The 22,942-nt window shown below is 50.2% G+C and overlaps 1 pseudogene; it reads left to right on the top strand.

The window, feature by feature from the left end:
• Window positions 1-4,259: 4,259 nt before the first annotated feature.
• Window positions 4,260-22,589, top strand: LOC103274984 (annotated as a pseudogene).
• Window positions 22,590-22,942: the final 353 nt, after the last annotated feature.

The following is a 22,942-nucleotide window of genomic DNA, read 5'->3' as shown; positions in this document are numbered from 1 at the left end:
GATGGGCATTGCTGGGCTTCTAGAGACCTTAGTACATTGGAGAGGCAGGCTGTCCTCCTCTGAGATCAGGGATGTTGTTCTGAGACCTGGACTGGAGGAGGAACTTGGGGAGCCAGGTCTCTTGGGGGACTGTGGAAGAAATAAGCTCTGTTATTGAGTCGGAGGAATTTAAGAGTTGGGGAAATTCGAAGCCCAGTCTGCAAAAGTATCGGTCAATCAATCTTAGATCTTGTGATAGAAAACTCAATTGAAACTGGCTCAGTCAAAAATCATATTGATTAGATCACATCACTGAGATGATTAGGAGAAAATACCTTCAGGTCTGGCTGCATCCAGGGGCTCAGAAAGTATCTCAGAGCCCCTCCCTGCTCCTGTTCGTTTCAACTCTGAACTCAACTTTCTTTTGGGTGTTTTTGTTCATTCTCAGTTATTCCTTCTCAGTTGTTCTTTTTCCATCACACGAGGAGAAAAGGAAGCCCAGTGTCTCCCAATTCATAGTTCCACAACCCCCCTTTTTTTGAGTTGGGGTCTCACTCTACTGCCCAGGCTGGAGTGCCATGGCACAACCATGACTTACCACAGCCTCGACCTCCTGGGCTCAGGTGATCCTCCCACCTCAGCCTCTTGAGTAGCTGGGACTACAGGCATGTGCCACCATGCCCAGCTAATTTTTAAAATTTTTATTTTGTAGAGACAAGATCTTGCTATATTTATATTTCCCAGGCTGCCCTCGAATGCCTGGCTTCAAACAATCCTCCTGCCTCAGCCTCCCAAAGTGCTGGGATTGCAGACATGAGCCACTGTGCCTGGACTGCCACAATCCTGAATTCAGTGAAAAATGGGGTTTTGATTTTCTAGTCACTGAAGCCAAGATCCTAGATTATCTTTCATTGGAAAAAAAAAAATGAGTTTGTCCTGTCCTGAACCAGTTACAGTGACCAGGAGAATACCTCACTCTGGTGGGCCAGGCCAGGGTTGCATGTCCAGTCCTTGAGTTTCACAGGGGAAACTGAGGCACTGTTACCAAAATAAGGAGGAATAAGATGTCAGAAGTAAATCAGTGCTTATGTTGGCATCAAGTACTACATTAATCTAATTTAATTCAGTTTTTGAAATGGAGTCTCACTCTTTCACCCAGGTTGGAGTGCAGTGACACAATCACAGCTTACCAAAGCCTCAACTTCTTGGGCTCAAGTGATCCTCCCACCTTGGCATCCTGAGTATCTGGGACCACAGGTGTGCGCCACCATGCCCAGCTAAGTTTTTTCTTTTATATTTTTCATAGAGATGAGATCTCTCCACATTGCCCAGACTGATCTTGAACTCCTGACCCCAAACGACCCTCCTGCTTCAGCGTCTCAAAGTGCTGGGTTTATGGGTGTGAGCCACCACTCCCAGCCCAATTACTAACTTTAGGTCAGGCTATTGCATTTGGGGTCAGCTCATTCTTTGTCCTGGGAGCTTCTCTGTACATTGTGGGGTATTTAGCGGCATCCTTGGCCTCTTTCCATGTGATACCAGGTTCACCTCTCCCCCAGATCTGTGACCACACAATGTCCCCTGCCGTTGCCCTGGGAAGCAGAATCGGCCTGGGTGGGAAACACTGTTTGGGGGGGAGTGAGCTTCCTGTCAAAAGATCCAGAAAGTGCTGACGGTTATTGACTGGGAACAGAGAACAAGAGATCGAGAATTTCTTTGAGCTACAATATTCATTAATGCTAATATCGGGGACAGATGCTGCACTCAAGGCTGAATTTGTGAGAAGAAGCATAGCAGACACAGTGCACTTTTTAGGGTTCATGGCCTCGTGGGGGAGAGGGGCCATGCATTTGTCTCTTGGATTATTGTAACAAAACACCACAAACTGGATGACTCAGGACAACAGATACTTACTCTCTCACTGACGAAGGCCAGAGGTTGGGGCTCAAGGTATCTGCAGGGCTGGGCTCCCTCGGAGGCTCCAGGGAGAATCCTTCCCACTTTTTCCAGTTTCTGATGGCTCCATCATCACACGACCTTCTCTGTGCCTGTGTATCTCTCCTGGGTGTGTTTATCTCTTTTTAAATGTTTATCCTATTTATTTATTATTATTTGTTGTTGTTGAGAAGAGGCCTCACTTGCTGCATTGCCTAGGGTGGTATTGAACTCCTGGGCTCAAGTGATCCTCCGACCTTGGCCTCCCAAAGTGCTTTGATTATCATGCCTGCCCTTCTTTGTGTTTCTTACAAGGACATTTGCCATTAGATTTAGGGCCAGCATCCTGGATTATCTCAGTGGGCTCTAAATATCTCAAGATCCTTAATGTACATTTTACAAAATCCTTTTTTTTTTTTAAATCAGAGTCTCTGTTGTCCAGGTTGGAGTGGAGTGGCAGGATCATGGCTCTCATGGCTCACTTGCAGCCGTGGCCTCCTGGGCTCAGGCAATCCTCCTGCCTCAGCCTTGCAAGAAGTTGGGATTACAGGCATGCACCATCATACCCAGTTAATTTATTTTATATTTTGGGAGTAGAGAAGGGGTCTTGCTACGTTGCCCAGGCTGGTCTAGAACACCTGGGCTTAAGCAATCCTCCTGCCTCAGCCTCCCAAAGTGCTGGGATAGCAGGCCTGAGATGATTTTGGTTGTCACTCACGGGGAGCATGGTGTGCTACTGTCATCAAACCGGGAGAGGCCAAAGACATTGCAGACTGTTCCCCGGCATGCAGGGCAGCCCCCTTTCCCACCGGGGACGTGGCCTCCAGTTGCCTGTGGTCTGGGAGTCCGAGCTGTTGGAACTTGGGCAAGTGAAACAACGCTTCAGGACAGGACTGACTAGGCAAAGCGGCCCTGTGTGCCCAGGAGTCGAGAAACCAAGGCACAAGACCCATACTCCATGTCATTGGGGGAGGGCAGTGGTTTATTGGGAAGCTCACAGGCAGACATGAGGTCCAGGGCAGCTGCAAGTCTCAGTGTCATCACACCCCAGGGCTTGGATGCCACGGGGGAAGGTGCAGGTGGTGGCAGGCGCCCAACAAGGGCAAGCACGCCTTGCAGCCTGTTGCTTGGGCGGTGACTTCAAGGCTGCTCTGTTCTCATGCTGCAGATGGCAAAGAAAGCAGGGCTCGGAGGAGACTCTACTGGGCCTGGGGCTGATCAGAAGTCCACGTGGTGGACAAGCATCTACCATGGTCACCCTCATCTCCACACCCAGCTGCTCCAGGACTCCCTTCCTTCCTACCTTCCTTCCTTCCTTCCTCTTTCCCTCCCTCCCTTCCTTCCCTCTCTCTCTTTTTCTTTCTCTCATTCTTTCTCTCTCTTTCTCTTCCTTTCTTTCTCTCTTTTTCTCTTTTTCTCTCTCTTCCTTCCTTTCTCCTTCCCTCCCTCCCTTCCTTCTCTCTCTTGCCTTCTTTCTTTCTTTCCTTTCTTCTTTTTTTTTTTTTTGAGTTGGAGTCTCACTGTGTTGCCCCAGACTGGGGTGCCTTGGCATGCTCCTGGACACTGCAGCCTCAACCTGCTGGGCTCCAGTGATCCTAACGCCTCAGCCTTCCAAGTAGCTGGAACTACAGGTGCGCACTACCACACCCGGCTAATTTTTTATTTATTGTAGCGACGAGGTCTTGCCAAGTTGCCTGGGTTGGTCTCAAACCGACGGGCTCAGGAAATCCACTCACCTTGGTCTCCCAAATTGCTGGGATTACAGGCTGAGCCACTGAGCCCAGCCCCTTCTTTCTTTTTTTCTTTCTTTCTTTCTTTCTTTCTTTCTGTCTCTGTCTCTGTCTCTCTCTCTCTCTCTCTCTCTCTCTCTCTCTCTCTCTCTCTCTCTCTTTTATTCTTTCTCTCTCTTCCTTCCTTCCTTTCTCTCTCTTTCAGAGTCTCACTCTGTTGCTGCCCAGGTTGGAGTGCAGTGCCACAATCATGGCTCACCACAGCCTTGGCCTCCTGGGTTCAAGCGATCCTCCTGCCTCAGTCTCCAAAAGTGCTGGGCTAACAGGCATGAGCCACTATGCCTGGCCTAGTTTCCTCCTCTTTCAAATAGAGATAAAGATCATCCCTCCTTTTTAAGGATGTTATAAGAATTTAAAATGAGGCAATAAGCTGGGCATGGTGGTATGCATCTATAATCCCAGCACTTTGGGAGGCTGAGGTGGGAGGATTGCTTGAACCCAGAAGTTGGAGACCAGCCTACACAACACAGTGAGACTCTTTCTCTGCAAAAAGTTACTTGGAAGGCTCAGGTGGGAGGATCATTCAAGCCCAAGAGTTGGAGACTGCAGTGAGCTATGATTGTACTACTGCACTCCAGACTAGGCAACAGAGTGCAATCTCGACCCAAAAAAAATAGTCTGTATTTCCTCCCTCCCTCTCCTACCCCTTCCCCCTCTTCTCTTTTTGGGAGAAGACAGAGTCTTGCCCTGTCACCCAGGCAGGAGTGTAGTGACATGATCTTGGCTCATCTCAACCTTACCCCCTGGTCTCGAGCAATTCTCCTGCTTCAGCCTCCTGAGTAGCTGGGACTACAGGCACATGCTATCACACCCAGCTGATTTTATTTTTTGTAGAGAACAAGATCTCACTGTGTTGCCCAGGCTGGCCTCAAGCGATCCTCCTGCCTTGACTTCCCAAAGCGCCTGGGGATTACAGGCATGAACCACCACACCTGGCCTGTATTTTCATTCCCAATGTGCATATGAGTAAACTGAGTCAATGGAAGATAAAATGATCTATGCAAGCTCCCCCCAAATGCTGGCCTGCTGAGGTGGGCTGGTCTGGAACCACTTCTGCCTGATCCTCCCACTAGGGCTGAGTATGTGCTGTGGGTGAGGGGTGGGAAGGAGGGCAGTTTGTGGGGGCAGACTGGCTCTCAGAAGGCTTTGAAGGCCAGGACCTGCACTTTGGTGTTTTGTAAGGAGGCAGAGCACAGCACGTGCACCCTTTCTGGGTTGCTCCCCCAAGGAGCCAGGGCCTGCAGGATGGAGGGACTGAATGCTGATGACCCCCATCCCTATTTTTTTTTTTTGAGTCAAGGTTTCACTCTGTCACCCTGGCTGGAGTACAGTGGCACAATCACAGTTTGCTGCAGCCTCCACCTCCTGGGCTCAAGTGATCCTCCAGCCTCAGCCTCCCGAGTAACTGGGAATACAGGCATGCATCACCACACCTGACTAAGATTTTCATTTTTGTATAGAGACAAGCTCTCACTCTGTTGCCCAGGCTGGTCTGGAACTTCTGGGCTCAGCGATCCTCCTGCCTCGGCCTCCCAAAGTGCTGGGATGACAGGCGTGAGCCACCACACCCACCTCCTTTTTCTTTTTATCTCCCCAGCCAAGCCCTGGTCACAGGCATTTCTGGTTTCCAGCTGCTCCCTAGGGTTGGGTGGAGGTAGAGGCAGGACACCAGGTGTGGTCCTTGTGCCAAGCCCTGGGTCCCCATCTCCCACCCCCCAGTGGCCTCTGTCCTTGAACACTGCTTCCCTGAAGGACTGTGGTGACCTGGTTGACCTTTATGGTTTGTTCTTTGTCTGAGCGTGGATTGTGCTGATAGAAGATGTGTCCGCGAATGGGGAAGAGTGAGCCTTGTGCTTCCCGTGGTGTCTGTGTGCTGATTTGCATGTGGGCAAGATGCCAGGCCAACTGACAGCTGCCTCAGAGATCCCAGAGGAAGAGGGGGCTGAGGGGATTGCCCCCGACAGAGAGAAACCATCTGCTCAAATCCCTGTTATGTGGGTTTAAAGGGCCTCCTGTTTCCTTGGTTTTCTTTGGCCACGTTCTTGCACTCTTCAGGTAACTGGGAAGTCCCTCTGGTGGTCTAATTGCAGTCATGGCTGCTGTCTGAGGGAGCCCCTTTCTTTCCCTGGCCTCACCTCAGCCCAGATTGGGGGATGAATCATGCCCCCTCTTCCCTCTTTGAGGCGTCACATAATTGGTGGGAAGCCAGGCTGGCTGAAGGCTCAGCTAATCTCCCTGAGGTCAGGAGGGAACTTCCACCCTTGGGCCAGACAGAGCCACCTGCTCTGTTACCTCTGGGAACCTGCCAGTCCCTTATGGGGCCTGGCCACAGCCCACAGAGGCTTCTGGTGGGGGAGAGGTACATGGGCTTTCTGTTGTGTGCCAGCCTCTCCCCTGATGACATGGCACCACCCCCACCCCCACCCCAGGCACCAGGAAAAGCTCAGTGTGGCTCAAAGAGGCAGTGAAGGGCCATGGTTAGGGGCCTGGCCTCTGCTCTCCAAAAGTCGATATCTGGCTCCCCACCCCTGCCAGTGTGGCCCCGGGGTAGGGGAGATCCCCTCTGTGATCCTTAGTCCTGTCATCTTTCAAATGGGTGTTTATTCCCTCAACAATATATATATATCTTTTGAGTCAGGGTCTCACTCCATTGCCCAGGCTGGAGTGCAGCCGTGCACTCCCAGTTCACCGTGGACTCCAACTTCTGGACTCAGGTGGTTCTTCCGCCTCAGTCTCCCAAATCACGGGTACGACAGGTGCGTGCCACCATGCCCGGCTCATTTTAATTTCTTTTTTCATTTTTTTTGATGGAGTCTGTGTTGCCCAAGCTGGTCTCGACTCCCGGGCTCAAGCAGTCCTCCTACCTTGGCCTCCACACCTGGTCACATTCAGTGACTTTTAATGAACATTTACTATGGGCCAGGCATGCTACTAGGTGTTGAGGCTATGACAGTGAACAAAACACACAGAAGTCAGTATCATGTTCCAGCATGTGTGTGGGAGGGGGCAGGGGGCTGAGGGAGTGAAGCACAGACAGGCAATAATAAAATCAGTCAGTGAAATACATAATGTGATGGACAATAAGGTCCATGGAGAAAGAAATAAACAGAGAAGGATGATGAGGAATGCTGTGTGTGTGTGTGTGTGTGTGTGTGTGTGTGTGTGTGTGTGTGTTGTGATTTTGTTTATTTATTTTTATTTTTTATTTTTTGAGTTGGAGTCTCACTCAGTCACCCAGGTTAGAGTGCAGTGGCATGCTCCCGGCCACCGCAGACTCAATCTGCTGGGCTCTGACCATCCTTCCGCCTCAGCCTTCCAAGTAGTCAGGACTATAGGTGCGTGCTACCACGCTCAGCTAATTTTTGATTTATTGTAGAAACGAGGTCTCATCAAGTTACCTGGGCTGGTCTCAAACCCCTGGGCTCAGGGAATCCTCTCACCTCTGCTTCCCAAAGTACTGGGATTACAGGCATGAGCCACTGCACCTGGCAGAACATTTTCTTTCTTTTTTTTTAATCAATACTTTTTATTATGATGTTGTGGGGTACAGTTAAGGGTTAGGTATACAATTACGTTTCATTCAGGCACCCTGTTGATAAGCAGTGTTTCCCTGTCCTCAGACAGATATTTGCTACTGTTAATTCCATCTCCCTCCCCCCCTATAGTTTCCCAGTACCGTCACTCATTGTCTTATACTATTACATTGGATGTTCAAGGTCCATTATATGAGTGAGAACATGATACTCGGATCTTTGTTTCTGTGAGAGGTCACTCCGTATCATAGACTCTAGTTCCATCCAGGTTGCTGCAAAATTCATGATTTTGTTCTTTTTTATGGCTGCATAGTATTCCATCATGTATATGTACCACATTTTTTTAATGCAGTCCTCTTTTGATGGACACCATGGTTGCTTCCAGGTTCTTGCTATTGTGAACAACACTGCAATAAACATACATGTGCACATATCTTTTTTATAGAGTGATTTGAGTTCTTCAGGGTATACTCCCAGTAGGGGGATTGTGGGGTTATATGGAAGGTCGATTTTTAGAGCTTTTAGGAATCGCCACACTGCTTTCCACAGAGGTCGCACTAGTTTACACTCCCACCAACAGTGTAGAAGTGTTCCCTTTTCACCACACCCTCTCCAGCAGCTGTTATTTTTTGAGTTGTTGATAATTGCCATTCTGACTGGAGTTAGGTGGTATCTCAGTGTGGTTTTGATTTGCATCTCCCTGATGATTAGTGAGGTTGAGCATTTCTTCATGTTTGTTGACTGCTCGAATGTCTTCTTTTTGAAGTGTCTGTTCATATCTTTTGCCCATTTTATAATGGGGTTATTTGTTTTTTTCTTTTCAGCACGTTTGAGTTCCTTATAGATCCAGGATGTTAAGCCTTTGTCAGACCTGGTGTTGGCAAATACTTGTTCCCAGTCTGTAGGCTGTCTCCCTGCTCTCTTGATGGTTTCTTTGGCTTTGCAGAAGCTTGTCAATTTAATAAGGTCCCACTTGTCTATCTTTTCTCTTATGACCTGTGGGTTTCGGGTTTGGATACCAGTTCCGATGAGGGTATTTCCCACATTTTCTAAGGTTCTTATGGTTTGAGGTTTTACATTTAGGTCTCTGATCCATTTGGAGTTAACCTTTGTGCATGGGGATAAATAGAGGTCCTGTTTCAATCTTCTACATGTGGTCAGCCAGTTTCCCAGCACCATTTACTAAATAGGTTCTCCTCTCCCCAGTGGTAGGTGGTGGAGACTTTGTGGAAGATGAGTTGGTTGAGAAATTGAGGTTTTGCTTCTGGAATCTCAATTCTATTCCATTGATCTATATGCCTATTGCTATACCAATACCAAGCTGTTTTGACGATTGTAGCTTTATAGTAAAGTTTGAAATCTGGTATTGTGATACCACCTGCTTTGTTTTTTTTGCTGAGGATTGTTCTGGCTATTCTTGGACGTTTGTGTTTCCATATGAATCCCTGTGTTGTTTTTTTCTAGGTCTGAGAAGAATGTTGCTGGTAATTTGATGGGTATTGCATTGAATTTGTAGATTGCCTTAGGTAAGATGGACATCTTCACAATGTTGATTCTTCCTATCCATGAGCATGGGATATTTTTCCACTTGTTTGTGTCATCTTTGATTTCTTTGAGCAGTGTTTTGTAGTTTTCATTGTAAAGGTCTTTCATGTCTCTGGTTAGGAAGATGCCAAGGTACAGCCATGGTGTACTGGTCACGTAGAGCCTTTGAAGTCCTGCTGCCTGAGTCTACATCCTGGCTCTGTGTCCCTACCTCAATTTCCTGATCCGTCAGATGAGGATAACAGCAGTGCTTACTTCACAGGGTCTTGGGCAGATTCCATATTACCTGTGGAGTGCTGGGGCAGGTGGGTGCTGTGCCAGCCTCTACTGCATACATGGCAGGAGGAGACAGAGCCACACTCAGGACAGGGGGCTGTCAAGTGGCACCGTTGTCGGGTTGGATCGCCCTCTTTTCTGACTCACTTTTGCTAGGAGGAATGTGGGCATCTTCCCCCACCCCCACCTGAGCCTGCATTCTCATGGGTGACATGGGATGAAATGCTCACAGGGTGGTCCCAAGAATGGAATCCATCTGAATGCTGAATGTTGCATGGTGGACATCCTAGAAATACAAACATGGTCACAGAGGAGCTAGTGCATCAGAACACCCTTGGAAGTGGTAAAATGCAGATTCCCAGTCTCCACCACCATCCACCCATTTTCAAGTATAGATGACTTTGTTGCTGTTGTTTTTTTTCTATTTTAATTTTTTTTGAGTCAGATTTTCACTCTGTTCCCCACACTGGAGGGCAGTGGTATGCTCACAGCCACTGCAGCCTCCACCTGCTGGACTCAGGCGATCCTTCTACCTCAGCCTTCCAAGTGGCTGGAATACAGGCATGCACCACCACCCTCAGCTAATTTTTTGATTTATTGTAGAGATGAGATCTCGCCAAGTTGCCCAGGTTTGTCTAGTACCTCTGGGCTCAGGCATTCCTCTGAGTTCTGCCTCTCAAAGTGCTGAGATTATAGGCATGAGACACCTGTTTTTTAAATTTTTAATTAATTAATTAGTTAGTTAATTGAGTAGGGAGGTCTCACTCTGTCACCCAAGCTGGAGTGCAGTGGCATGATCATGGCTCACCATGACCTCAACTTCCTGGGCTCAACACCCAGCCTCCCGAGTAGCTGGGACTACAGGCCCACACCACCATACCTGGGTAATTTTTTCAACTTTTTTGTAAAGACAGGGTTCTCACTATTTTGCCCAGTTGGTCTCAAACTTCTGGGCTCAAATGACTCACCTCAGTCTTTGACAATGCTGGGATTAGATGCATGAGCCACCACACCCAGCTATTTATTTAATTTTGAGTCGGAGTCTTGCTATGTTGCCTATGCTGGTCTCAAACCCCTGACCTCAAGAGATCCTCCAGCCTAGGCTTCTCAAAGTGCTGGAATTATAGGCATGAGTCACTGTGCCCAGCCCTTTTTTTTTTTTTGGAGACAGGCTGGAGTGCAGTGATGTGATAATAGCTCACTGCATCCTCCACCTCCTGGACTCAAGCAATCCTCCCACCTCAGCCTCCTGAGTAGTTAACAAAGTGTTTTTGATGGTCATTCACATTGTACCCTGTGCCAGACTTTCATTTCTTTTTAAGGCCAAATCACATTCTATTGCATGAATATACCACATGTGTGTGTTTGTTAGTGATTCATTTTATGTTTTGGGAATTTTGCCTCAATAAAATAAAAACTCAGGGCATAGATATGTCTGGCTTCAGGCATGGCTTGCTCTTTTCTTGCTGTGTTTTCATTGTTTTCCTCCACACCAGTCCCCAAGCCAGGCCAGTTTCTCCCCCACCTCTCATTTCCCCCCACAATCGTCTCTCTCCCCCACAGTTCCTGTACCTTAAGAACATTCAAACCTTCCTGTTCACCTTCTGTGATAAGTTTGGCCTCAAGCAGAGTGAGCTCTTTGAAACCTTTGACCTCTTGGATGTGCAAGATTTGGGGAATGTAGGCTGGACAATTAAAGACCAAATTTCAAATCATTTCCATCAGCATCTGCACTGTGAGCTTGGGTTTGTGGTGATGCCTTTCTGAGACCTAGGTTCCTCATCCTGCCCTCTCTGAGTGGCTTTGAGTATTAAATAAACAATGGGGTTCAGTTAAGGGGCACAAGTGGTAGGGAGGCAGAGAAAATCCTGAATTAGGCTCCCAAGAGACATGAAGTCTAGCCTCAGACCCTTGCAGTCTGAGGTGCTGTTCTGCTGTGGGTGTGGGCATGGGGCTCACTGAGCAGCATGGCCCTTGTCACAGGTCATCTATACCCTGTCTGTTCTGTCCTGGACCCCGATTGCCCAGAACAAGGGGATCATGTGAGTAGCCATACCTTCCCTCCTGAGAGCTGCTGGCACCTCCCTCCCTCTGCCCCTCAGGCCTCTGGCTCATACCCTCCTGCACCCCCAGGCCCTTCCCCACTGAAGAGGACACTGTGGGTGATGAGGACATTTACAGTGGCCTGTCTGACGAGATCGAGTGAGTGTCTGGGACCTGGGGTGCAGGGTTCTTTGGAGCACCATCCCGGGGGGATGCTGAGAGACAGGGCCTTGATCTGGAGTTTGAGCAGACACTACCCTTCCCTGGGGTCTGGAGGACATGGCCTTGACCTGGGTTTGGGAAACACGACCCTGTCTTGGGGTCTGGGGGACATGGCTTTGACCTGGGGCTTGGGGAACATGGCCTTGACCTGGGGTCTGGGGGACACAGCCCTGCCCTGGGATCTGGGGAACACACCCTTGACCTAGGACATGGGGAACACAGTCTTGACCTAGGGCTTGGGGAACATGGGCTTGTCCTGAGGTTTGGGGTACATGGCCTTGACCTGGGGCATGGGGGACATGGCCTTGACCTAGATCTGGGGGCCATGGCCTTGCCCTGGGATCTGGAGGAAACAGACTTGATCTGGGGTTTGGGAGACATGGCCTTGGGGGACAGAACCTTGACCTGGGTCTTGGGGGACACAGCCCTGCCCTTGGTCTGGGGACCTGGCCTTGACCTTGATCTGAGGGACACAGCCTTGACCTGAGATCTGAGGAACCAGACCCTATAATGGGGCATGGGGGACAGGGCTTTGACCTGGGTGGGCTCTGGGGTCCCTGGCCCCCGGGGACCCTGCTGACTCTGCACCCCTCAGTGACACAGTGGAGGAGGATGAGGACCTGTACAACTGTGTGGACAATGAGGAGGCTGAGGGTGATGAAATCTATGAGGACCTCATGAGCTCTGACCCGGGACCCACACTGGTGTGCAGGGCAGGTGGGTGGGTGGAGGGTGAAGGGGCACAGATGCCCGGGTTGTGGGGCAGTTCCCCCAACACCAGCCTCTACCCTGTGCCCCCAGCCTAAGATGACAGAGTATGGCAAGCACTGCTGCTGCCTGCAGGAGATCCAGCAGAGGACAAGTACATGGACACGCTGGGCTCCATTCAGCAGGTGCACATGCACGGGCGTGACCGATGCGCCCTCCCTCCTTTCTCCCTCTTCTCCCCCAACCTCCTGGGGAGGTTTCCCATCCCCATCATGTTGTGCATCCCCGTCTCCCTCCATCTCTGGGTTTCTCTCATGGGTAGATTTTTTTTAATTTTTAATTTTGAAGATGTGGGGTACAGTTCAGGGTTAGGTATACAGATGTTCATTGGGCAGGTACCCTTGTTGATGATGTGTGCCCCCCGTCCCCTGGCAGTTTCCCACTACTGCCAATTCACACTCCCCCCACCAGCAGTTTCCAAATACTGCCAATCCCTTTCATGTAGTATTACAACAGTTGTTCTGCTTATGAGTGAGAACATGTGATACTTCGTTCTTTGTTTCTGTGATAGATCACTCAGTATTATAGCTTCTAATTCCATCCAAGTTGCTACTAATTTCGTAATTTTGTCCTTCTTTATGGCTGCATGATCTTCCAACGTGATATGTACCACACTTAAAAAATCCAGTCCTCATTCGATGGGCAGCAAGGTTTGTTCTGTTTGTGCTGTTGTAAATAATGCTGCAATAAACATGTGTACAGGTATCTTTTTCATAGTGTGATTTGAGTTCCTCCAGGTATATTCCCAGAAGGGAAACTGCAGGATCATATGCTCGTGATGTACATCCTTGTTTGCCTCTGTTTCTGAGTTTCTCTGATAAATTAATTTAATTTTTTTTTTAATTTTAGATTCGGGGGTACACATGCATATTCATTAAATGGTTATATTGTGTAGTGGTGGAGATTGGATCTCACGTGGTGATGAATGGAGTTTTTTTACTTTATTTTATTATAAAGATGTGGGGTACAAGTCAGGATTGGGTACATAAGTGGTCTTCGTGCAGGCAAAGTTTGGGCCTCCAGTCGGTCCTCACTTTCCTGGTTTAGGGCCAGGAACCCAGTGAATGAATTTTTAAAACATGGTCGATCCACACATGGAATATGACAGCCGTGAGAAGGAAGGAGGATCTGATATGGGCCACGATGTAGATGGGCCTTGAGGATATCATGTTCCATGAGACACCTAGACACCAAAGGCCACACAGTGTGTGATTCCACCTAAATGAAATATGCAGAACAGGTCAGTCCACAGAGATGGAAGAAGATTTGTATTTGCCAGGGACTGAGGGAGAATTGGAGATTGAGGAGTGAAAGCTAAGGGTGTGGAGTTTCTTTTGGGGTGATGAAAATGTTCTAAAATTAGATAGTGGTGGTGGTTGCACCATCTTGTGAATGTATGGTGAAAACCATTGAATTTAAATGGTTTAAATAGTTTAAATTGCTAGAGTGTAGATTGTATGGTGTAGTTATAAAATCCTAATAAAGCTGTTTTAAGAGATATAGAGAAAGGAGAAAGAAGCCATAGAGAAAGAGTCAGAGAAAGAGTACCAGAGGGAGGTTGACAGATCACCAGAGACAAGGATACAGGAGAAGGCAGATTCAGGAATAGCAGCAGAGAGAGAGAGAGAGTCACACTGAGGAAGAGGGAGCTAGAGACTGAGAAGCAAAAAGAGAAAAGCTGGGTGTGGTGGCTCACACCTGTAATCCCAGCATTTTGGGAGGCTGAGGCAGGAGGATTGCTTGAGGCCAGGAGTTAGAGACCAGCCTGGGTCATACAGCAAGATCCTGTCTCTACCAAAAAAAAAAAATTAGCCAGGTGTGGTGGCTCATGCCTCTAGTTCCAGCTACTCAAGAGGCTGGGGTGGGAGAATTGCTTTAGCTCAGGAGTTGAAGGCTACAGTGAGCTATGGTGGTACCACTACACTCTAGCCTGGACAACAGAGTGAGAACCCTGACTCAAAAGGAAAGAAATCCATTCATCTATTGATGGACATTTGGGTTGTTTCCAATTTGGGGCTGTTATGATTAATTCTACTATGAACATTAATGTACAAGATTTTATGTGGATTTTTTTCATCTTTTAGAAAAATCTGTCTCCCTCTGTTTCCTTGTCTCTATCTCTCTCTCTTTCTCTCTCCACCTCTCTCTTTTCTTTTCTTTTTTTTTTCTGAGTCGACATCTCACTATGTTACCCAGGCTGGAGTGCAGGTGCATGCTCATGGTCACTGCAACCTTAAACAGCTGGGCTCAAGCGATCCTTCTGCCTCAGTCTCCCAGGTAGCTAGAATCACAGGTGCACACCACCACACCCAGCTAATTTTTTTATTTATTGTAGAGATGAGGTCTCACCAAGTTGCCCAGGCTGGTCTCAAGCCCCTGGGCTCAGGCAATCCTCTCATCTCTGCCTCCCAAAATGCTGGGATGACAGGTGTGAGCCACTGTGCACCATTCTCTCTATTTTTTTCTGTTTCTGTCTCTGCTTGTTCTCGTCTTTCTGGAACTGGGCTAAGAGAGGAGGGGTTCTCATCTTCCCCTACTCTTCTTCCCCTTCCCCAGCACTTCCTGAAGCCCCTGCAATGGTTCCTGAAACCTCAAGACACTGATATCATCTTCATCAACATCGAGGTAAAGCAGTAACCCTTGGCCCTCTTGGGTCTCTGTCAAGTGGGGAAAATCTGCGGGCCCCAGTTGGCACCAGAGTGTGAGAGCTGGGAGCTGACAGCTGGAGGATGGCTCTTCCCTGTCCAGCCCCAGGCTCTGGCCCAGCCCCTACCCTTCCCTCCTAGTAGGACTTCCTCCGTGTGCACATACACTTCCTCAAGGAGATGAAGGAAACTCTGGCTGCCCCCAGCACACTCACTCTCTACCAAGTCTTCATCAAATACAAGGAGATGTGAGGTCCACCTGCCAGACCTGAACCTTGGGGGTCACTGCCCTGCTGAGTATTCAGGAGACCTTCCCCTCAGAGACCAAGGGACCCAGAGGACTTTTGGCTGTATGGGGCTCACAGGCAAGGGGCTGCCCATCTCTGGTTTAGTTTCTGGTTCTGCTGTGTGGCACCAAGTGTCGACTTAATCTCTCTGTGCTTCTGCTTCCTCCTTTAATGTACATCAGTGTCACACAGGAACGTACCTAGGCTTGTGGTGAGAGATAAATGGATGTGTAAAGAGCTTAGCAGAGGCCTGGCATACAGTAGGTGCTTAATAAGTGTTGAATCATGAACACAGGGCAGAAATGATGCATCAGATACTGTGGAAAGAACTTCTTATGCATTATCTCATTTTTTTTTTTTTTGAGTTGGAGTCTAACTGTGTTTCCCAGTCTGGAGTGCTGAAGCATGATCGTGGCTCACCGCAGCCTCCACCTTCTGAGCTCAAGTGATCCTTCCACTTCATCCTCCTGAGCAGCTGGAAGTACAGGAGCACGTCACCCCATCTGGTTAACTTTTTTTTAGAGATGAGGTCTTACTATGTCCAGGCTGGCCTCGAACTCCTGGGCTCAAACAAGCTTCAACCTCCCAAGTTATCTCATTTAATGCTACAATAACACCATGTGGGGGGTGCTATTGTTATGCCCATTTCATAGGTGAGGAGACTGAGACTCAGGTTATTCAGCTTGGAAGGGGCCGGGACTGACACCTTGATACTGGCCTCCCTTACCTGAAAGCCTGTTGTCTTTCTGTAGGTTTCTCATCTACAGGCGCCACTGCGGCCAGGTGGAGTCACCCAGCAAGCACCTGGACAGTGTGACCACAGCCCAGGAGGATGTGCAGATGAAGCTGGAGGTATGGGCTGGGCCACTGGTGGGGGGATTCTTCCACTCCTTCCTGGACCCCTGGAGTAGCAGGGAGGTGATCGAGGTCCTGGCCAGCCAAGCAGAGAAGACAGAGCAGAGAGGGGCCAGACCCGAGACTGGGCTGATCTTTATTCTTTTTCTGAGCTGGGGTCTCACTCTGTTGCCCAGGCCTGAGTGCAGTGGCACAAACACGGCTCACTGTAGCCTCAACCACCTGGGCTCAGGCGATCCTTCTGCCTCAGTCTCCTGAGTAGGTGGGATTACAGACATGGTTCACCACACCTGGCTATTTTTTTTTTGGTAGAGAAAAAGTCTTGCTATGTTGTTCTGGTTTGTCTTGAACCCCCAGACTCTAGCGATCCTCCTGCCTCAGTCTCCCAAAGGGCTAGGATTACTGGCATGAGTCATCACACCTGGCTATATTTTAATTTTCTTCTGTAGAGGCGAAGTCTTGCTATGTTGTTCAGGTTGGTCTCGAACTCCTGGGCTCAAGTGATCCTCCCATCTCGGCTTCCCAAAGTGCTGGGATGACAAGCATGAGCCACCGTGCCCGGACAGGGTTGATCTTGCCATCAGGCTGACCCTGAACTGAACTCCAGCCTGGGTTGAGCCCTGACAGTCACCATGCTCCAAATCCGGGTTGATCTCAAACTTCACACTGAGCGTCAACCCCCACCAACCCCAGGCTGAGCCCTGATCCCAAACCGAACTCCAACCTGGATCCATGTGTCTGATGGAAACAGACCTGGCCAGTGCGATGATTTGGGGACCCTGCAGATGGGTCCCTCTGCCCCTCTAGCCCCATTCAGTCTGCAGAATCCAGAGCACTGGGCCTCTACTCTAGGCAGTGTTTTCCAAACTTCCAGTGGTTCTTAAACTGCCCCTCACCCCATGGCATCTTTTCTTCCTTGTGTCTTTGGGGGTGATATGATGCTCAGGGCTCTAGAAAAATCCATATGGCTCTGGGGTGGAGAGGTGCCCAGTATTTTTTATTTTTACTTTTTTAGAGATAGGTTCATACTCTGTCATCTAGGCTTCTGGGCAGTGGCACCATCATGGCAACTGCAGTCTCAACCTGCTGGGTTCAGGCGATCCTCCTGCCTCAGCCTCCCAAGCAGCACGTGTCACTATGCTAGGCCAACTGTTTTGTTTTTTTTTTAATTGTAGATACAAGGCCTGGTCATGTTGCCCAGGCTGGTCTTGAACTCCTTGCCTCAGGCAGTCCTCTCACCTCAGCCTCCCAAAGTGTTGGGATTACAACCGTGTGCTACCATGCTCAGCCTAATTAAACTTTTTTTTTTTTAAATAGAGACAGGGTCTCACTATCTTGGCCAGGCTGGTCTCAAATTCCTGGCCTCAAGCTGTCCTCCCACCTTGGTCTCTCAAAGCACCAGGATTATAGGCATGAGCCACCTCACCTATTTATTCAAATCTGTCTGCAACCCTCCCCTGCCACTGACTCCTTTTGGGCACCTGCCTCCCCTGGTTTCCATCCCTTCATTGTTCTCTGATCCCCCAGGAATGTTCTCAGCAGGCAAACAACAGGAGGTTCACCTGGCGGGTTCTACTGATGGTGCCTCAAGTACCACCTCCTTCTCCAGGTGCCCAGCATCCCCTGGGTGTGGGCTTGGGCCTACCAGGTGGACCCCAAAATACCAAAAATTTATTTATAAAAAATGGTTTGTTTATTCCTACATGTTTAAACTTCAGTCACCTTCAAAGTACTCTCCGTTTAACACAATACACCTGAGACGGTTTTTCTACTGCTCAAAACAGCTTTTGAATTCGTCCATTTTGATGCCTTTTAATGCTCCCGGCCACTGCTGAGCTGGGCTCCGGCCATCCTTCTGCCTCAGCTTTCCAAGGAGCTGAAACAACAAGTAAGCGCTGCCACCATGCCTGGTTAATTTTTTGATTTGTTGTAGAGATGAAGTCTCACCAAGTTGCCCAGATTGGTCTCCAACCTGTGGTTTCAGGCAATCCTCTCACCTCGGCCTCCCAAAGTGCTGGGATTATAGGTGTGAGCAACCTCGCTGGCCCTTTTGCTTTTTTTCCCTACCTCTTCCACATAAGCAAAACGTTTCCCTTTGAGGAATTTTTTCATCCGGGAAAACAAAAAAAAAATTCGCCAGGGGTGAGATGGGGTCAATAGGGAGGATAGGGCATGGGGGTCATGACGTTTTGGGTCAAAAGCTGCCGAGTGCTCAGTGCAGTGTGGGCCGGTGTGCACCCAAATCACCCATCATGAAATGGACAAACGCGTTCAAAGAATCTCCACACACAAAAAATTCACGGAAGCTGAATCCAGCTTCTCACCTCAACACTAGCTGGTCCACGGATGCCAATGGGTTCCTAGAACACTCACCTAGCAGGGGAGGCCTGTACTACAAGTAGCCTGCCCTCCAAAACATTGTTCCAGGTATAGTTGGGTCCATTGTTCCAGGTATAGTTGGGTCGCCTATAAGAGTGGGGGCGAGGCTGGCTCCTGAGGGTGGGGCTCTAGGACCCTCTGGGATGGATCCTTCGGGCCATGCCCCAGCTTCCAGGGACAGCAGGATGGGGGGGAGCTGGTGGGAAGCCCCCAGGAGGAGGGGGTAGGCCTAGGATGTCCGGCTTCTCGGTTGTCCACGCAGGTGCTGGTGAAACACACGCAGGACAAGATGGAGAAGGAGAACTTGAGACTGGCCCTGGACACAATGTGGGTGAGTGGGGGTGGGGACCGCCGTGCAGGCTGACCTTCCAGTAGGGGATAGGCAGGCGACTCACCTCTGCCCACGCCTCCAGGACCTGGCACAGTGTGTGAACGAAGTCAAGCGCGACAACGAGACGCTGCAGCAGGTCACCAATTTCCAGCTGTCCATCGAGAACCTGGTGATGCCGCGGTGTTGGGGGGACCAGGGCTGTGGCCACGCGGGGAGGGAGTCTGGTCCCCTTCTTGGTGGTCCCTTGCCACAAACGCTGCGTGCTGTGTAGGACCGGTCTCTGGCCCACTACGGATGGCTCAAGAATGACGGGGAGCTCAAGATCACCACGGTGGAACAGTGCTCCAAGATGGACAGGTGGACGGAGCCAGGATGGATGGTGGCGGGGAGGGAGAGCAGGCTCCTAGATAGGAAGGTGGGCGGAGTCAGCACTGATCAGTGTGGATCCTGGACAAGGGGTGGGGCCAGGCTCCTGATTGGCAGGTAGGCAAAGTCAACACAGATCTGGGAAGGAGGAGGCTAGGCTCCTAGATAGGTTGGCGAAGTCAACATGGATGGGGCAGAGCCTGGACTGGGTTGGGGCCAGGCTCCTTGATAGGCAGGTAGACGGAACCAGCGCAGATCGGGGTGGAGCCTGGGCCAGGGGTGGTGCCAGGCTCCTAAATATGCCGGTGGGCAGAGCCAGCAGGGATCTTGGGGTGGGGCAGGCTCCTAGATAGACAGGTGGGCAGAGCCTGCACATATCTGGGGAGGAGGGGGCTAGGCTCCTAGATAGGTTGGAGTCAACACGGATTGGGCGGAGCCTGGACAGGGTTGGGGCCAGGCTCCTAGAGGCAGGGGGGCAGAGCCAGCACGAATCTTGGTGGGGAGGCCCAGTCTCCTAGATAGGCAGGTAGGCGGAGTCAACACGGATCTGGGGAGGAGGGGGCTAGGCTCTTAGATAAATTGGCTGAGCCAACACGGATTGGGGCGGAGCCTGGGCAGGAGTGGGGCCAGGCTCCTAGGTAGGCAGGTGGGCAGAGCCAGCACGGATCTTGCAGGGGGCCAGGCTGCTAGATAGGTTTGATGGAGCCAGCACGGAGCTTGGGGGGCAGTGGGAGGGCAGGCTTCTAAATAGGCAGGTGGGCGGAGTCAGCACAGATCGGGGTGGAGCTTGGCAAGGGCTCCTAGATAGGCAGGTGGGAAGAGCCAGCATGGTTCTGGGGAGGAGGGTCTAGGCTCCTAGATAGGTTGGTGGAGTCAGCATGGATCAAGGTGAGTTTGACAAGGGGTGGGGCCAGGCTCCTTGAAAGGCTGAGCCAACTTGAATTTGGAAAGGAGCCTGGGTGGGGGTGGAGCTAATTTCTAGATAGGCAGGTGGGTGATCCCATTCAGACAAGCGGACGGAGTCTTGATGCATCTGCAGGGCAGGACCAGTGTAGGTGTGTAGCCAGAGCTACAGGTGGCAGGGTCAACACGGATCAGTTGGGTGAGGTCAGGATGGGCAGGTGGCTATGGTCAGGTTGTCCAAGGAGGAGAAGGGCAGGGTGAGGCCAGGACATTGGAGGGAGCTGGGCAGAGAGGATGGGGATAGTTGGGAGGAGCCGGGCAGGGTCTTCTCAACATCCACTCTCAGGTATGCGTTCCTGCTGTACAAAGCTCTGCTCATCTGTAAGCGCCGGGGGACTCCTACGACCTCAAGGATTTTGTGAACCTGCACAGCTTCCAGGTGCGGGAGGACTCCTCCAGAGAGTGGAACAACAAGAAGGTAAGGCTCTGATGCCAGCACTGGGGGCTCAAGCAGGGGCAGTGGGGACTCTCCACCTGGACAGTGTGTGGTTGTGAGAGCACATGGAAACGTGTGTTAATTAATTCACTCAATGGGTTTTTAATTGAGCACCTGCCATATCCCAGGCCCTCCTCTAGGTGCTAGGACTCAAAGGGAAAACAAGATAGACATGGTCCCCTCTTGCATGGTATTTACATTCTTATGGGATGCATTTTACAAAGAAAATTAAACAGGGGATATGATCATGGCGGGTGGGAGTGGGCATACAGCCTTACCCCCATTGGCCAAGGACGTCCTCTGTGGAAGTGATTTCTTTTTGTTGTTGTTTTTGAGTCAGGGTCTCATACTGTCGCCCAGGCTGGAGTGCAGTGGCATGCTCACAGTTCAGCACAGCCTCTACCACCTGGGCTCAGGCAATCCTCCCACCTCAGCTTCTCAAGGAGCTGGGCCTACAGATGCATGCCACCATGCCTGACTGCTTTTTTGATTTTTTGTAGAGATGAGGCCTCAGTATGTTGTCCAGGCTGTCTTGAGCTCATGGGCTCAGGTGATTCTTCTGCCTTGGCCTCCCAAAGTGCTGGGATTACAGGTGTGAGTCACCATGCCCAACTGGAATTGACATCTGAGCTGAGACCTCTCTCCCTCTTGGCTTCTCCTCACTTCCTCCCCCTCTTTCTCTTGCTAACTCCTTTCAGCCTTCCTCCTCCTTCAGCCCTCCTCCTAGAGATCCCCCATGACCTGCACTGTGGCTTCTCTGTTTCCCAGCCCCTGTGCTTCCCTCACTGAGGTGCTGATTCCTCTCTTATAATTGCCTGTTTAGGAGTCTGTCTTCCCTACCAGGCTGGAACCCTGGGAGCAATGTTATGTTCACAGCTCTGTCCCCAGCTTCTAGAACCTTGTCTGTCTCTCAGCATGCACTCAACAAATGTGTCTTCTTCCTCTGTTTTTCATTAAAAGAAACATTTTTTGAGATGGAACTTCACTGTGTTGGCCAGGCTGGTCTTGAACTCCTGGCCTCAAGTGATTCTCCCACCTCAGCCTTCCAAAGGACTGGGGTTACAGGCATGAGTCACCATGCCCAGTCATCAGATGCTTGTTGAGTAGATGAATGAATGAGTTCCATGTTGTGACGTGTGTGTGTGTGTGTGTGTGTGTGTGTCTGTGTGTGTCTGTGGTTTTTGGGTTTGTGGATGTGCCTTTGGATACCCAGGCAGTCATTTACAAGGATACCCATTCATGATGCTAGAGTCAGGGGAGATTGTCATGGAGCTGACTCTGTGCTCCTAATAGGAGGAGGGATCAGGAGGGGACTGTAACCTAAGCTGGGTTTCCCTGCAGTGGAGCCACATGTTTCTCCTGATTGAGGACCAAGGTGCCCAGGGCTACGAGCTGTTCTTCAAGATGCAAGAACTGAAAAAGAAGTGGATTGAGCAGTTTGAGATGGCCATGTGAGTCCTCTCTCTCCCTCTTTCTATCCTCAGAGATGCAGGGGCTGGGAGGCACGGCTGTGCTTTTGTCCTTGCTCTGCTTTGACATGCCACAGGACTACTTGGAACCTCAGTTTCCTCATCTAGGAACTGGGATGGACAGGCTCAAGGAGTAGACAGAGTCTAAATGCATCTGGGGGAAGATGGTTGGGGGCGGGGCCAGACTCCTAAATAGACAGGTAGACAGAGTCAACACAGATCTGGGAAGGAGGTGGTTGGGGGTAGGAGGGGAGCAAGGCTCCTCAATGGGCAGGTGGGTAGAGTCAACACAGATCGGGGTGGACCCTGGAAAGGGGCAGGGTCAGGCAAATAGGCAAGTGGATGGAGCCAACACAGAATGGGGGAGCCTTGGTAGGGCCTCCTTATTGGCTAAGATTTTGTGCATTTAAGATTGAGCAGCAACCAAGTAGCTGGGACTACAGGTGTGCTTAGGACCTGGAATTTTCTTCCCCTTCTCCTTCTCTTCCTCCTCATTTCCTCCTCTTTTTCCTCTTCCTTCTCTTCCTCTTCCTGTTCCCTTTCCTCCTCTTCCTTCTCCTGCTCCTTTTCCTTTTTCCTCCCCTCTTCTCTTCCTCCTTTTTAGTATTGAAAGAATGCAACAACAGCAGCAAAAAGCCAACAGCCTACTTTGGTTTTACAGTAGGAAAAGCCAAGGGCTGATTGGCTTCAGAGCAGAAAAGAGGAAGTCTCTGATCGAATATACCCAGCACATCCAGCAATGTGAGACTGAGTGGAGAGACACCTAGCAAATGTCATATCCCTCCCCACCCTCTCTGAAAACCCAAACTCATGATCATATAAATTGCACATGTCATGGGGGAAAATAGGAGCTCTCATCCCTCTGTTTTAAAGAGAAGTATGCACTCCAGGGGTTCTGCTGACAGGAGCTAGGCGATGCAGGGCTGAGATCTCTGGGGATGGACCACAATGCTGGCATCCTGCACGCAGGCGGGCAGTGCCAACTGGCCAGCACACCAGGCTGGCTCTCATCTGGGAGACCATGGCTTCCCTGAGTTCCTGTCAGGGGAAACATTGGTTGTTATATCGTGGCTGCTGCCGAAGGCGAGAGGATAGGAAGGATGAGGCTCTCCAAGCTACA

Source organism: Carlito syrichta, unplaced genomic scaffold (assembly GCF_000164805.1).
Source record: "Carlito syrichta isolate Samal-C Ts95f unplaced genomic scaffold, Tarsius_syrichta-2.0.1 Scaffold315154, whole genome shotgun sequence".
In the NCBI taxonomy this organism is placed as follows: Eukaryota; Metazoa; Chordata; class Mammalia; order Primates; family Tarsiidae; genus Carlito; species Carlito syrichta.
This window is presented reverse-complemented; position numbering and strand designations above follow the sequence as displayed.